This window comes from Mobula hypostoma, chromosome 5, assembly GCF_963921235.1.
Source record: "Mobula hypostoma chromosome 5, sMobHyp1.1, whole genome shotgun sequence".
NCBI classification, from domain to species: Eukaryota; Metazoa; Chordata; class Chondrichthyes; order Myliobatiformes; family Myliobatidae; genus Mobula; species Mobula hypostoma.
The window spans coordinates 149,407,200-149,422,823 of record NC_086101.1 but is presented as its reverse complement, the minus strand read 5'-3'; the positions used below and the strand labels follow the sequence as shown (position 1 = coordinate 149,422,823).

The 15,624-nt window shown below is 41.2% G+C and overlaps 1 protein-coding gene and 1 long non-coding RNA gene across 14 annotated transcripts in view; one reads left to right on the top strand and one right to left on the bottom strand.

The window, feature by feature from the left end:
- The window catches only part of LOC134347072 (receptor-type tyrosine-protein phosphatase delta-like), a 2,469,925-nt gene that overhangs the window by 389,703 nt on the left and 2,064,598 nt on the right, over window positions 1-15,624 (bottom strand). The gene's annotated exons all lie outside the window — the stretch shown is intronic.
- On the top strand, window positions 12,572-13,748 carry LOC134346315 (uncharacterized). Its single transcript, XR_010017901.1, has 3 exons — window positions 12,572-12,616; window positions 12,692-12,877; window positions 13,517-13,748. It is a non-coding gene; the product is annotated as an uncharacterized LOC134346315 (long non-coding RNA).

The following is a 15,624-nucleotide window of genomic DNA, read 5'->3' as shown; positions in this document are numbered from 1 at the left end:
AAGATGTCTTGCTGCTATCATCAGGAAGGTGGTACAGGAGCCTTAGGTCCGATGCCACCTGGTTCAGGAACAGTTATAACCCTTCAACCATCAGACTCCAAAACCAGGGTGAACATCTGCACTAACCACAATCTTTGAAGAATCATTGAACACAACCTATAGTTTCACTTTCAAGTACTCTACAACTCATGTTCTCAGTACTATTTATTTACTAATTAATTTATTAGTATTTTTTTCCTATTTTGACAATTTGTCAGTCTTTGTGTGCAGTTTTTCATTGATTGTATTGTACTTCTTTGTTCTACTGAATGCCTGCAAGAAAACTAATCTCAGGTTAATACTTGGTGACATACATGCACATTGATAACAAACATACTTTGAACTTTGAAGAGGGCTGTGCACTCACTACTGTTTACATCATTGGTGCTAATGTTGAGAGGAGTTAAGAGATTTAAGTATCCTGGCCCAAGCACATAAGAGACCCTGGCCAAGAAAGTGCACCAGTATCACAACTTCCTCAGGAGGTTACAGAATTTCAGCAAGACAGCTCCCACTCTGGATATTCTTTCTTCTCCCCCCTTCTCATCAGGCAGAGAATATACCTGCCCATTCAACTCCTCCCTCACCTCCATTTATGGCCATAAACAGTCCTTCCAGCTGAGGCAACACTTCATTTGTGAATCTGCTTGGGCTGTCTATTGTGTCCAGTGCTCCCAATGAGGCCTCCTCTACATTGGTGAGACCCATCATAAATTGGGGGATTACTTACTCGAGCACCTCCACTCCATCCACCAAAAGGAGAACTTCCCAGTGGCCAAACATTTGAATTACGATTCCCACTCCCATTTCAACATATCGGTCCATGGCCTCCTCTTGTGCAAGATGAGGCCACCCTCAGGATGGAGGAGTAACACCTATATTCCATCTGGGTAGCCTCCAACCTGATGGCACGAATATTGATTTCTCCTTCCTGTAAAAAAGATTCCGTCCCCCTCCCCTCTTCTTCTATTCCCCACTCTGGCCTCCTCTTCTCATCTACCTATCACCTCCCCCTATGTCCCCACCTCCTTCCTTATTTCCAATGATCTCCTACCAGATTCCTTCTTCTCCAGCCCTTTATCTTTCCAACCCACCTGGCTTCACCTATCACCTTCTAGGTGAAGAAGGATCTCCTCCTTCCTCCCCCAACCTTATTCTTCTGGCAACTTCCTTTAAAGTCCCAAAGAAGGAGGTTCTCGGCCTGAAACATCGACAGTTTATTCATTTCCATAGATGCTGCCTGACCTGTTGAGTTCCTCCAGCATTTTGCGTGTGTTGGAGAGAATATAAAATCCTGAAGGCATGTACCACCAGGCACGAGGGCAGCTTCTGCCCAGCTGTTACTAGATCAATGAATAGACGTCCTGTAGGATAAGTTGGACTCTTGACCTCACAATCTACCTTGTCATGGCCTTGTAACTTATTATCTGGATGCCATGCACTTCCTCTGTAACTATATTCTGTATTTTGTTGTTTATTTCACTGTACTTCCTCAGTGTACTGATGTGATGAAATGATCTGTGTGGATAGCATGCAGTGCAATGTTTTTCACTCTATCTCAGACAAAAATAAACCAACTTGCAAATATTAAGGTTAATTAAGCTTACTTACATTACAATTTAGCTTATTCTAAGATGTCAGTCATCAATTTTAAACCTGATGAGTGGATACTCCTATTTTATTGCATAATGAAGAAATATATACAGATACAGAAGATAGTCTGAGCAGGGGAACACAATCAATAACCTGCCCTTGTGCAAATATGCTTCCAGGGACTTGGCAGAAGATAGTTGATGCATTATCTCTGTAATAACTTACTGCTGAAAACTACTGACTCCCAAGAAACAATTAGCAGTAATTACATCTTGGTTTATTCAATACATCAAACAACACTCATTAAATCTATCATCTAGGATGCCCTGGTGGCTTCCAATAAATAACCCACTTGAGAACCCAATTTAACAGGCGAAGGATTCCCATCTTATAAACAAAGGCCCCAGAATTCCAGATGGGGAAAAGATTTTAAGCAGTATTTTTGTGCCTCAGAAGATAGAAGCATCCTGAAAAATGGGCCTGCTTCCAAGTCTGTTGGATTCAGTCACTGTCTGGTTAGAGAAACTGTTATGTTTTTTAACTCCAATACATAAAAGCTAATTGACAGCAAAAACACAGAGGCAGGAGAAACTCTGTATGCTTCAGTTTTACTGCCCAAGAGAATCACCTGGTAGCTTCATGATGTAGGCAATTCACTTATTTTTACATATATCCCAAAATGAATTATTTAAATAAACAAGAGTGCTTAATCAAACTATATTTACAATATTACTCAAATATACTGAAATATTAAATATATAATGCTCTTCCCTACTTAGCTTTTAACACCAACTCAATACAGAATGCATCTCAACTATATACACAGTATCCAATAGAATACAAATACTATACAAACATCCACAGCACGGTAAATTTCAGATTGTTCCATTCAGAACTAACGATTCAATCGCTGTGGACGATTTCTTCCTCTTGTGAGATAATGCCTTTATTCACAATGGGGTTACTTGGTCACTCTGCTTAGCAGGTGAGCCTTGTAGTTATGAAATGACCTCAGGTTCTGGGGCCTCCTCTGTGGTGGTTGTACAAGTTGACAGGAAATGCAGAAAGTGGTTCTGATAGCTAACTTCTGGGCGTGTTGGCATCCCATAACGTGTGAGTACAGTGTCTGACGTCATCAATTCTTTTACCTTTCAGAAAGCCACATCACACTGCCTTCTCCATTGTCATTTCTTCCCGGTCTGTAGAAATGAGTTCAAAGGGTGGAGCACAATAGCCACGTCTGGCAGGAACCTATTATAGTAATTGAAAATCCTGCCTGACAAACCTACTGCAATTTTTTGAGGAAACTACAAGCAGGGTAGACAAAGCAGATGCAATAGATGTGGTGTACTTGGATTTTCAGAAGGCCTTTGACAAGGTGCCACATATGATAAGAGCCCAGGGAATTACAGGAAGTTACTAGCGTGGGTGGAGTATTGGCTGGTTGGCAGAACACAGTGAGTGGAAATAAAGGGATCCTATTCTGGCTTGCTGCTGGTTACCAGTGGAGTTCCACAGGGGTTGGTGTTGGGACCATTGCTTCTTAAGACGTATGTCAATAATTTGGTTAATGCATTTGTGGCTAAATTTGCCGATGATACAAAGATAGGTGAAGGAGCTGGTACCGTTGAGAAAACAGAGCCTGCAGAAAGACTTAGATGGTTTAGGGGAATGAGCAAAGAAATGGCAAATGAAATAAAATGTTGGAAGGTGTATGGTCATGCACTTTAGTGGAAGAAATAAATGGGCAAACTATTATTTAGATGCGGAGAGAATTCAAAATGCAGAAATGCAAAGGAACTTGGGAGTCCTTGTGCAGGATACCCTAAGGGTTAACCTCCAGGTTGAGTCGGTGGTAAAGAAAGTGAATGCAATTTTGGCATTCATTTCCAGAGACATAGAATATAAGAGCTGGAATGTGATGTTGAGGGTCTATAAGGCACTCTTGAGACCAGACTTGGGAGTATTATGTGCATTTTTGGGCTCCGTATTTTAGAAAGGATATACTAACATTGAAGAAGGTCCAGAGAAGATTCACGAGAATGATTTCAGGAATGAAAGGGTTATGGTATGAGGAACATTGGGCAGCTGTTGGGCTGCATTCCCTGGAGTTCAGGAGAATAAGGGGAGATTCACAGAAACATTCCAAACGGTAAAATTAGGTATGGCAAAGTTATTTCCCATGGTAGAAGAGTCTAGGACAAGAGGGCACGACTTCAGGACTGAACGACGTCCATTTAGAACAGAGATGCAGAGAAATTACTTTAGTCAGAGGGTGGCAAATCTGTGGAAGTTGTTGCCACGAGCTACTGTGGAGGTCAGGTCATTGGGTGTATTTAAGGGAGAGATAGATAGGTTCTTGATTAGCCAGGGCATCAAAGGGTATGGGGAGAAGGCAAGGGAATGGGGATGACTAGAAGAATTGGATCAGCCCATGATTGAACAGCAGAGCAGACTCGATGGGCTGAATGGTCTCCTTCTGCTCCTATATCTTATGGTCTTATATCTCCTGAATAGGGCCACAACTGTGACACATCTCTTGTCTTTGGAGCATGACTACTACTTGAACTTTCCCAGCATACTTGTATAATCCTTGTGTGTCAATGGTGTCACAACAGTAAGTGATGGTAAGTTTAAAGTATTCACAGTTGTCACATTGTGCTCTGAGCCCATAATCTTCTAATTTTTTTAACGCTGTCTTGAGTGTTTGAGGATGTCCCTTGTCATCCTTACCAGTAACAATGATGTCATCCAGGTATCTCTGAGTGTGTGGACTCATAGCTTTCTGGTCCATAGCTTTCTGCGAGAGTGCAGGTGCAGATGCTACTTCAAAAATAAACCTATTAGAGTGATAAAGCCCTTTGTGCGTGTTCACGGTGAGAAACACTTTGGACTTTTAGACTATAAGACATAGGAGCAGAATTAGGCTCTTCACCCCACTGAGCCTGCTCTGCCATTTCATCATCTTCCATCTCCATCTATAGGAAGGCCTCAGTTAAGTCCACTTTACTCACGTGTTTTCCTCCAGAAAGGTTTGCAATGATATCCTCTATCCTGGGCAGAGGGTATTGATCTACTTTCAATACTGGGTTGTTAGTGACCTTAAAATCACCACAGCTCCCAACAGACCCATTCTTCTTGACTACAGGGAACACTGGCATTGTCCATGGGCTCCACTCAACCTTGGAAAGAATTCCTTCAGTCTCAATGCAAGCTTGCTCACTGGTTACTTCATTATGGATGGTACAAGGAACCAAGTTGGCTTTGTCTGGGTGTGGAATTCTCATTTAACACTATTTTATCTTTGATATGTTTGAGTTTTCTAATGCCATCCTTGAAAACTGCTGTGGTATCACCCAGTACCCTTCTTAAGTTGCTTTCAGTTGACTTTTATTAGAGGGAATGTGGCATGCAAATCGCGGATGGATCTCCAATCAAGTTATAGTTGTCTCAGCCAATCATGGTGCCACATGGCTGGCCCTCCTATTTTTACCACATGCAAGCCCAATGTGGCTAGTTGGTTGTTGTACATTCCTGTTACAAATGTCTTTCCCACAGTTATCTTTTATCCAGTATAATTTCTGAGGTGGATATCTGCAGGCTTCAGTTCAGTATCTTTGAAATGCCGTTCAAACTCACTTGGTGGAATAACTGAAACAGCCAAGCCAGTGTCCAATTCCATTTTTAAGTAATTTGCCATTTATTTCTGTTGTAAGCTATTATGCTTGTCTATTGTTAGTTTTCACTTTGTAAATTTTAAGGCTATTCAGTTCTGCATCATGCTCATCATTATCAGATATTTCATCCACAGCATGCAGATTAGTGATCTTTCTAAAACTGCAACTTGATTTTTTATCTTTTCACTTCCCTGTGCAGTCCATTTATTTTTGTCTGCCCAACATGCTCTTGAAATGAGTCCTACTTTGTTGTTTATTCTGTAAGTTTTGCTTTCAATCCTGCATTGTTCTGGTGTAGGTGAGCCCCTGCCCACAACGGTAGTACAATTTGTTCAGCCGCTCAGGCTTCCACCTGGATGCTGCAATTTTGTTTACGCTCACTTTCATTCCTGACTACAACTCAATTGTATCTCTGTCTGCTGTTTTCATTGATGCAGCTATTTCAACTGCTCTTTTAAATACAAATTATGCTTCTGTTAGGAGCTGTTTTTGATTGCTTTCTTTTAAGATTCCACGAACTAAACAATCTCTCAATGCATCAGTAAGCCTATCACCAAAGTGGGCATGCTCAGACCATCTCTTCAATTCAGCCAGGCACTCTCAAATTAACTCCTCTACCTTTTGATTCCACTTATGAATGTAACACATTCTGCATTCAACAATAGCTTCAGTTCTGAATGTTCCTGCATTGCTTTCATGATATCAGCAATACTCACTTCAGCTTCAAACAGGAATTCTGCAGGTGCTGGAAATTCAAGCAACACACATCGAAGTTGCTGGTGAACGCAGCAGGCCAGGCAGCATCTCTAGGAAGAGGTGCAGTCGACATTTCAGGCCAAGACCCTTCGTCAGGACTAACTGAAGGAAGAGTGAGTAAGAGATTTGAAAGTTGGAGGGGGAGGGGGAGATCCAAAATGATAGTAGAAGACAGGAGGGGGAGGGATGGAGCCAAGAGCTGGACAGGTGATTGGCAAAAGGGATACGAGAGGACCATGGGACAGGAGGTCCGGGAAGAAAGACAAGGGCGGCGGGGGGTGGGGGGGGGGAACCCAGAGGATGGGCAAGAGGTATATTCAGAGGGACAGAGGGAGAAAAAGGAGAGTAAGAGAAAGAAGGTGTGTATAAAAGTAAGTAACAGATGGGGTACGAGGCGGAGGTGGGGCATTAGCGGAACCTCCCCCTCGTACCCCATCTGTTACTTACTTTTATACACACATTCTTTCTTTCACTCTCCTTTTTCTCCCTCTGTCCCTCTGAATATACCCCTTGCCCATCCTCTGGGTTCCCCCCCACCCTTGTCTTTCTTCCCGGACCTCCTGTCCCATGATCCTCTCGTATCCCTTTTGCCTATCACCTGTCCAGCTCTTGGCTCCATCCCTCCCCCTCCTGTCTTCTCCTATCATATTGGATCTCCCTCTCCCCCTCCAACTTTCAAATCTCTTACTCACTCTTCCTTCAGTTAGTCCTGACGAAGGGTCTCGGCCTGAAATGTCGACTGCACCTCTTCCTAGAGATGCTGCCTGGCCTGCTGCGTTCACCAGCAACTTTGATGTGTGTTGCTCACTTCAGCTTGTTTGGTTTAAGCAGTTAGGCTGCTCAGCAACCTGTATACCTTTAAATCCAATGCACTCAGCAAAACTGCCACTTGCTTCTCATTGGCTATTTCATTTGCTTCAAATTACTGCTCAATTTGCTCAGTGTACAATATCAAGTTATCTTTTGTGCAATCGAATGTGTCAATCTTTCCGATGTAGCCAGCTATTTCTGCGCTTTTTGAAAAATTTATGACTATTAGCACTTGGTACTCACTGTTTAGGAACCCATGAATTTTGTCTGTTTTTCTGCCTCCTTTTAAACTCAATTATGCTTTTCCCCTTAAAAGAAGCATGTACTACACAGTTTATTACTTGTTCATTTCTCACTGTGCTTTTTTTAAACTCGAACATCTCACGGTGCTTCAGCAAGTAGGTAGTCCTCTCAGGTTCATTTAAAACTGCCTTATCACCACTGTTATGTTTTGTAACTCCAAAACATAAAAACAAATTTAAAGCAAAAACCAGGAGCTGGGATAAACCGCATGCTTCACATTTTTACTTTAAGCGAGGCGCACACATAATCACGTGGTAGTGTCATGACATTTGCAATTCACTTATTTTTACATAAAAACCTGTAATGAATTATTTAAATGAACAAGAATGCTTAATCAAACAATATAATTACAAAATTACTCAAATACTCTTGAAATATTAAACGCACAACAAGAACCATAGCCAAAGCTTACTTTCAGACTTCAAATTTATAGTCAAAATATAACACACAGACTGGAAACAGAACCTTTGGAACAATTGGTTCACTCAGACCAAGATGTTCATCTAAATTATTCCCATTTGTCTGTGTTTAGATCATATCTGTCCATACTTCCCCTATCATGCACTTGTCCAAATATTTTTTACTTTACTTTATTGTAACCAAGCAATTGATACTACAGCGTACAATCATCACAGCGATATTTGATTCTGCGCTTCGCGCTCTCTAGAGTACAAATTGATAGTAAATAGTAAAAATTTAAATTATAAATCATAAATAGAAAATAGAAAAGGGAAAGTAAGGTAGTGCAAAAAAACCGAGAGGCAGGTCCGGATATTTGGAGGGTACAGCCCAGATCCGGGTCAGGATCCATTCAGTAGTCTTATCACAGTCGGAAAGAAGCTGTTCCCAAATCTGGCCATATGAGCCTTCTAAATGCCATTATTGTACCTGCCTCAACTACTTTCTCCAGCACCTTATTCCATATACACACAAACCTGTGAATGAAAAAGTTGCCCTTCAGGCCCCTTATAAATGTTGCACCTCTCACCTTAAAACTTTGCCCTCAATGCACACAGTCTGTTTATTCCCCTTATTATTTTGCATACCTTTAAATGGTGACACCTCCTTCTTCTACACTTCACTGGCACCTTGTTCCATATACATACCACTCAATGCATGAACAAGTTGTTCCTAAGGCTCCTTTCAAATATTTCCCTCTTCACCTGTCAAATTTGCCTACCTGTTTTCGGTTTCTTTTCTCTGGTTTAAAAACTGTGTGCATTTACCGTATCTATGTCCCTCATGATTTTATACACCTCTATAAGATTATCCCTCAGTCTCCTATATTCCAAGGAATAAAGTCCTAGCCTACCCAACTTGCCTCTCTAACTCAGACCCTCTCGCCCTTCTCTACAAATTTCCTCTCTTTATTCATTAAAACGGTTTATCATGGAATCATGGACAGCTACAGGAACGGATCCCTCAGCCCACAGAGTTTTTGTCAACGCATTTACACTAATCTGATACTGTATTCATCCCATTTTTTAATTCTTCCCAGTCTCATCAATTTACCCCAATTCTTTACCTGAAATATGCAGTCGGGGCAGTTAACAGCAGCCAATTAACCTGCCAACTTACACAGTTTTGGAATGAGGGAAGAAACAGGAGCACCTAGAGAAAACCAATGCAGTCACGGCAGAACACGCAGACTCTACACAGACCACACGAGAAGTCAGGATTGAACGCAAGGTGTAATGACTGCCACTGAAGATGTTACCTTCAGAGGCAGCAATGTTCCTTGAGCAATAGGAATACTGTTGTTCGGGTGAGAGGTGCTATTCTTGTCATTTACCATTGAGTTGAAGGGTGTCACTTTTTGGCATCCTCAGATTTAGAAAATGCAAAATCACTTTAAAATTGGAGTATATGGCAGGGTTAAAGTTGCTCTCAAATTCTTTGTTCAGTTTATTGAAATGGTTTAGAATTTTTTTTTTCCTTCTAGAACATTCAGGTCAAGTGAGGAAATAAAAAAAAATCAATTCATGTTTTGAAACCTGATTTATTCCATCAATAATGTACTGTGTTATGTTTTACAGTTTCATTGTTTCAAGTCAAGTTTAAGGAAATAAGGAAATTAAAATAGACATCAGTCACGAGTGTTTTGAAATGTTTAATTAAACTGTCTAATTTTATTGGCAGATATACCACTGTACAAGTCACAATAAAGTACAAGTTACCTCAGCCTCGATTCATACCTCCTCCCATCCTTTTAGTCACCTACAAAAATATCCTGTTAGGTATGTTAGCCCCCAGTCCTTTCAGCACATCATTCCACTGCTGCTGGAAATCTACCACCTGTATAATTCATCCTCTGCAGGGAATAGTATTGGTCTATTATAGTTACATATACCAAGATACAGTGAAAAACATCTGCTTTGTTTGTCACCTATACACATCATGCCAGACATAATTATATCAAACATAACAGAACGCACAGCACAGTGTTACAATTACCGAGAAAGTGCAATGCAGGTAGACAAATAAAGTATATGATCCACAAAGAGGTAGACTAGGAGATTCAAAACTTCGAAGGGAATAGAATGGGAAGGAAAAGCGAAGAGACAACCTTACGCCAATGAATCAGACTGTACCAACCACCAACCAGCAGTTTTGCTGTGACTATTGTCGCTCACTAATGTTTCAGAATGTTTGCAGTTTAGATCTCTAAGGTTGCTCGATCACATGGAACAACAGGTCTAGATGGTGTTTCATTCTCAATTCACGGTTTGAGTGTTGCACAGGATTTGAATTCAGTATATTTTTTCCTTCCCTAATTGCCTAAAGAATCAATGCAAAGTACCTCCACTGTTGTACCATCCCAGGTCTTCCAGATATGCATGACTTTTTTTATTTTCAACTCACCATGGTTTACCTGTTGAAACATGGGATGTGTCACTGATCACCTGTGACTTTATTTGATTATGGTTTTTTTTCAGGTACACCACTGCCTTCCAACAGCCTTAATCGAGGTTCACTCTTACAAGGCCGCTATTATTTAATACGGGGCGGGGAGGGGGCTAGAAATGTGGTTTCACAGAGAACAGTTAAGCCTCTGGAATTTTCCTCCCCAGAACTTTGTGGAAGCTCAGAACTTCTGAAGGATCAGGGAATTGAGGGCCACAGGGAATTGGTTTGGAAGAGAAGATGAAGCCAGGGATAGATCAGCCATGATCGTATTAACTGATGGGGCAAGCTAGGAGGAGCCTGGTGGCCTACTCCTGCCTTCATATTCTTATGTTCTTGGGGAGCTGGTACGTTGTTCTACTTGGGTAATACTGCTGAAGTGTGGCTTGCTAGTCTATTATTCAACTGAGGCCCGTAATGACCGAGTTAAAGAAACAATGAACAAAGAAAGAACATTTCTTTCTCCCAATTGTAAACCTTGCCTGAAGTGCAATTCATCTTCCTGCTGAGCTCTAAAACCTATCTACACTCAACAGCATCTTTTGCTTTTTTCTAAGAATGTAAACACTCAAGGAATAGGGATTGAGATTTTGTATTCAGCTCTCATCAGCGTGAGGAAGACTAGTCAAGAAATACATCAGTGATGCTTGTGCCATGCTGGATTCGCCATACAGACAGACCAACAAAGTCCAAACAGGGATCAGCAAGGACAATGAAGGTTGCAAATACTCAATAAGGAACCAGGTGACCAATGTCTTGGAAGATCTGCATGTTTAGCTGTATTTGCAGACCTGATATTTTTCAGCACAAGCACTGGTTTTCCCAGGATTCCCTGCTGGAACAGACAAAAACTCAAATGTTTCTCTCCAAATTGGTTCAATCAGAATGTGTCACACTACATCTATGGGAGTTTTAGATATCAACACCACTCTCACCATACCAGAAAGGTAAGAAAGGAAACTATTTTCCATGATAAAAATAGCCCCATTAGTCCATTTCTTAAATATAGGAACATAAGCATTTTAAAAGAAGGATCTAATGCTTTCCTAGCGTACATGATGAATAAACTCTTCTCGGGCTTCCAGCTGGGTACAGGTATCGATTATAACTGACGTTTCAATGACAAATTCTGACATCTTGAATGGATGAATTGGGCATTGTAAATTTAAACAGGTAGCTCACCAAACAATGGCTGTAAAAAGGCAGTGCATCTTTAAAGTTGAAACTCCTTAGAAATTGTGTCATGTATTAAAATTACTCCCACTTTGAAAAGATAGATTTTTTTCCCCCAGAACCTCAACATCATTGAAATAAAAGTCAAGATACAAATGCTCTGAACAATTGTATGAAACACACCTTCTCAGTGGAAATGGTACCAAGCAATCCTGTATCTAAGGTTGATAATATTACTGGGCACTCTAGAGATTAAACAGTGACCTTTAGATAATGATTGATGGTGAGCCAATATCTCAAGGGTCAGCAAGACCAAATGCCTTCATTAAACGGGATCTGCCCCAGGTTCAGGCCCAGTTCAGTATCAATGAAAAGAATCAACACTATTTGACTGTGGACACTCACTAGAAGCTGTATTGATATACAAAGCTACCTTAAGGTACAAAATTCCAAACAGCAATGGATACAAAGCAGCAGGGGATGAGTTTCCTTTTGCAATCAGGATGGCATTCTAATTGCAACCAGAATAGTTAAAGGAGATATCAGGCTCTGCACCAGTGAAATGTAAAGCTTAAAAAAACAAATGTTTTTTCATACAAGGGAAGATTATTTATTTATATTTCAGAAGACAGGCTTTCCTGGTTTTACACACTCCAGGCTCGATTTATGTATTTTTGCAATGATGCCATTGACCATGTGTCTTTGATTTGTAAAACAATTTTTTCACATTGACGGATGTGTGCCACACTGAGACACAGTAACTTTGTTTAGCATGCCATTCATGCAGATCATATCACAACTTAAGTACATCGAGGCAGTACAGAGGGAAAAGCAGTAACAGAATGCAGAATATCGTGTCGCATTCACAGTTACAGAGCAAGTGAAGAGTGCTAGGCTATGCAGAGGTAGACTGTGAGGTCAAATGTTCATCTTTATCAGACAAGAGGTCCATGCAATAATCTTATAATAGAAGGATGGAAGCTGTTCTTGAGCTTTGCTGGTGCATGTTTTAAAGGTTGAGGGAAGGGGGAGAAAGAGAGAACATCTGTGATGGGAAGGGTCTTTGACAAAAAGTACAATCAAATTTCACGTGAACCACTGACTTGTAGCAGCAGTCTGAGATACTAAATAACATCACACTGCACAACAGGAGTTACGCATGCTGAAAAGTTAATGAATGGAAAACCCAGCATCTAGTTGGATATCAACCAACCAAGCAAACATGGAGAACAGCCAATGAAATCAGTGAAGGCATCACAAGACACACCAGAAGCGTAACAGCTCAGTCTGTGGATCACAGTCTGTGTACTGAGAGGTGAAGACATGGAACATCATAGAGGGAAGGAAAAGTGGGAAAATATGTGAGTCTCAGAATTCTAGTTTAGACTTGAAAACATTTTTTTCTGATTTTTATGTTGTTATCTTCTTAATCCAAGTGAATGATGCCAATACATTCAGAAGAAATGTGTCCAGAGATGTCAGAACTGCTTCCTGCAGTCCCAGAGTCAACTCCTATAACCACCATGGAGGAGGCCCCAAAAGCTGATAATACTTCACAGCCACAAGTCTCACCTGCCCAGCAGAGGGACACCCCCGGTCTGGAAAGATGTTATCGCACAAGAGTAAGAAACCCTCCACAGCAATTAAATCTTTAGGTCTGAGTGGAACAATTTAAAATCTACCACACTGTGGATGTCTATATAATAGTTATATTACTTTTTATAGTATATTGTGTGTGTAGATGTGTATGTGTGTGTGTGTATGTATATATATATATATGTACACACACACACACACACACACACACACACACACACACACACAGGGTGATTGATAAGTTCATGGCCTACGGTAGAAGTAGTCAATTTTAGAAAACCTAGCACATTTATTTTTCCTACATTTACACACTTAGTCCAGTGGTCGTGGAGCATACAGATCCCTTCTTTGTAGAGCTGGCATCTTGGACCGCTAGAAAGTGGTCCACAGCAGAGGTGATTGATAAGTTTGTGGCCTAAGGTAGAAGGAGGTGAGTTATTAACTTCAAACCTTCTGCATTTTCACTCAAAGATTTGAACCGCATGTGCACATAACAAGAGCTGTATAACTCATCTCCTTCTACCTTGGGCCACAAACTTATCAATCACCCCTGATGTGGACCACCTGGAGGTCCAAGATGCTCTCGTTAAATGCACGTGCAATTCAACTCTTCCAGTGTTGATGCAGAAAGTTTGAAGTTAATAACTCATCTCCTTCTACCTTAGGTCACGAACATATCAATCATCCCTGCTGTGGAACCACTTCTACAAAGAAGAGATCTGTATGCTCCACGACCACTGGACTCAGTGTGCACATGTAGGAGGGGACTATGTTGAAAAATAAATATGCCAGGTTTTTTAAAATTGACTCCTTCTACTTTAGGCCACAGACTTATCGATCACTCTGTGTGTGTGTGTGTGTGTTTGTGTGTGTGTGTGCATGCATGTGTGTGTGTGTAAGTTGAGATGTATTCTATATTGAGTTGAAGCTAATCAGAGAAGCGTGTTGTGTATTTAATATTTCAGAAACATTTCAGTAATATTGTAAATATATTGTTGATTAAGCATTCTTGTTTTGTAAACAATTTATTACGGATTACCTGTAAAAGTACGTGAACGGCATATGCCAATACACCACCACATCATATGTGCACGTCTCGCTAAAGCAAAAATAAAACTAAACACCCACGAGTTATCTCTGGCTCTGCCGTGATTTCTTCGTAATGCCACACACATGGTGGGCCCAGGTCAGATCCTCTGAAATGACGACACCAAGGAACTTAAAGTTGATGACCCTCTCCACCTTTGATCCCCAGATGAGGACTGGCTCTTGGACCAACAGTTTCCTCCTAAAGTAATAATCAGCTCCTTGGTCTTGCTGACATTGAGTGAGAGGTTGTTGTTGTGGCTCCACTCAGCCAGATTTTCAATCAGCTTCCTACATGTTGATTTGTCACAATCCTTGAGTCGGTTAATGACAATGGTAAATTTAAATATGACTATGGAGCAATGATTACCCTCAAAGTAATAAATATAAAGTGAGTAGAGCAGGGGGCTAAGCACACAGCCTTGTGGTGCATCTGTGCTGAGGGAGAGTGTGGAGGATATATTATTGCCAATCTGAACTAACTGGGGTCTGCAAGTGAGGAAATTGAGGATCCATTTGCACAAGGAGGTATTAAGGCCAAGGAATTGAAGCTTATTGATTAGTTTTGAGGAGATGGTAGTATTGAATGCTCAGCTGTAGTCAATGAAGAGCATCATGATATATGCATACATGAGGAATTCTGCAGATGCTGGAAATTCAAGCAACACACATCAAAGTTACTGGTGAACACAGCAGAGTTGCTGGAGAACACAGCAGCTGCGTTCACCAGCAACTTTGATGATGTATGCATCTTCACTATCCAGATGTTCCAGCATTGAGTGAATGGCATCTGCTGTTGACCTGTTGTGGCGGTAAGCTAATTGGAGTAGATCTAAGTTGCTTCATCACAGTGGATGTAAGTGCTACTGACGATAATCACTGGGGCAGGTTACCATGTTCTGTTTGAAGCAGTGGATACCTCAGACTACCAAAGAGCTATTGGTGAAGATTTCACCCAGTTGATCAGCACAGGTCTTCAGTACTCGGCCAGTAACCTGATTGGGGTGGATGCTTTCCATGGGTTCACCTTCCTGAAGGATGCTGTCAAGTCAGTCTCAGAGACTGAAATCACATGATCATCAGGAGCTCTGGGAGTTCATGATTTGATGGTCAAAATGAGCATAAAAGGCATTGAATTCATCTGGGAGTAAGCCTCATTGTCACTTGGTTTCACTTTGTTGGAGGTGAAAGCATTCAAGCCCTGCCATAGCTGTCGAGCATTCTTCAGTGATTCATGTTTAGTCCAGAATTGTGACTTTGCATATGAGATGGCTTTCTAGAGTTCGTACCTGGACATCTTGAAATTGACTTGGTCACCAGACCACAGCACCACAGTTCAGCCCTCATCAGGTTGCGGATCTTATGGTTCATCCAGGGCTCTTGGTTAGGGAAGACTCTGAATAATTTTGCGGCGACATACTCATCTACAACTCTTTTTATGAAGTCTATGACAACCATGGTGTACACGTTCAGATCCTCTGACGAGCCTTGGAACTCGACATTGACAGCATCGGTTGGAAGCATTGCCTCAAGAAGGTGGATACTATCGTCTGGGATCCCAACATTCCAGGTCACACCCTCTTCTCACTTCTCACTACTACTGTCACCATGAGGTGCGCAGGTACAGGAGCTTCAAGACCCACACCATCAGGTTTAGCAACATTTTCCTCCAACTTTTAGGTTCTTA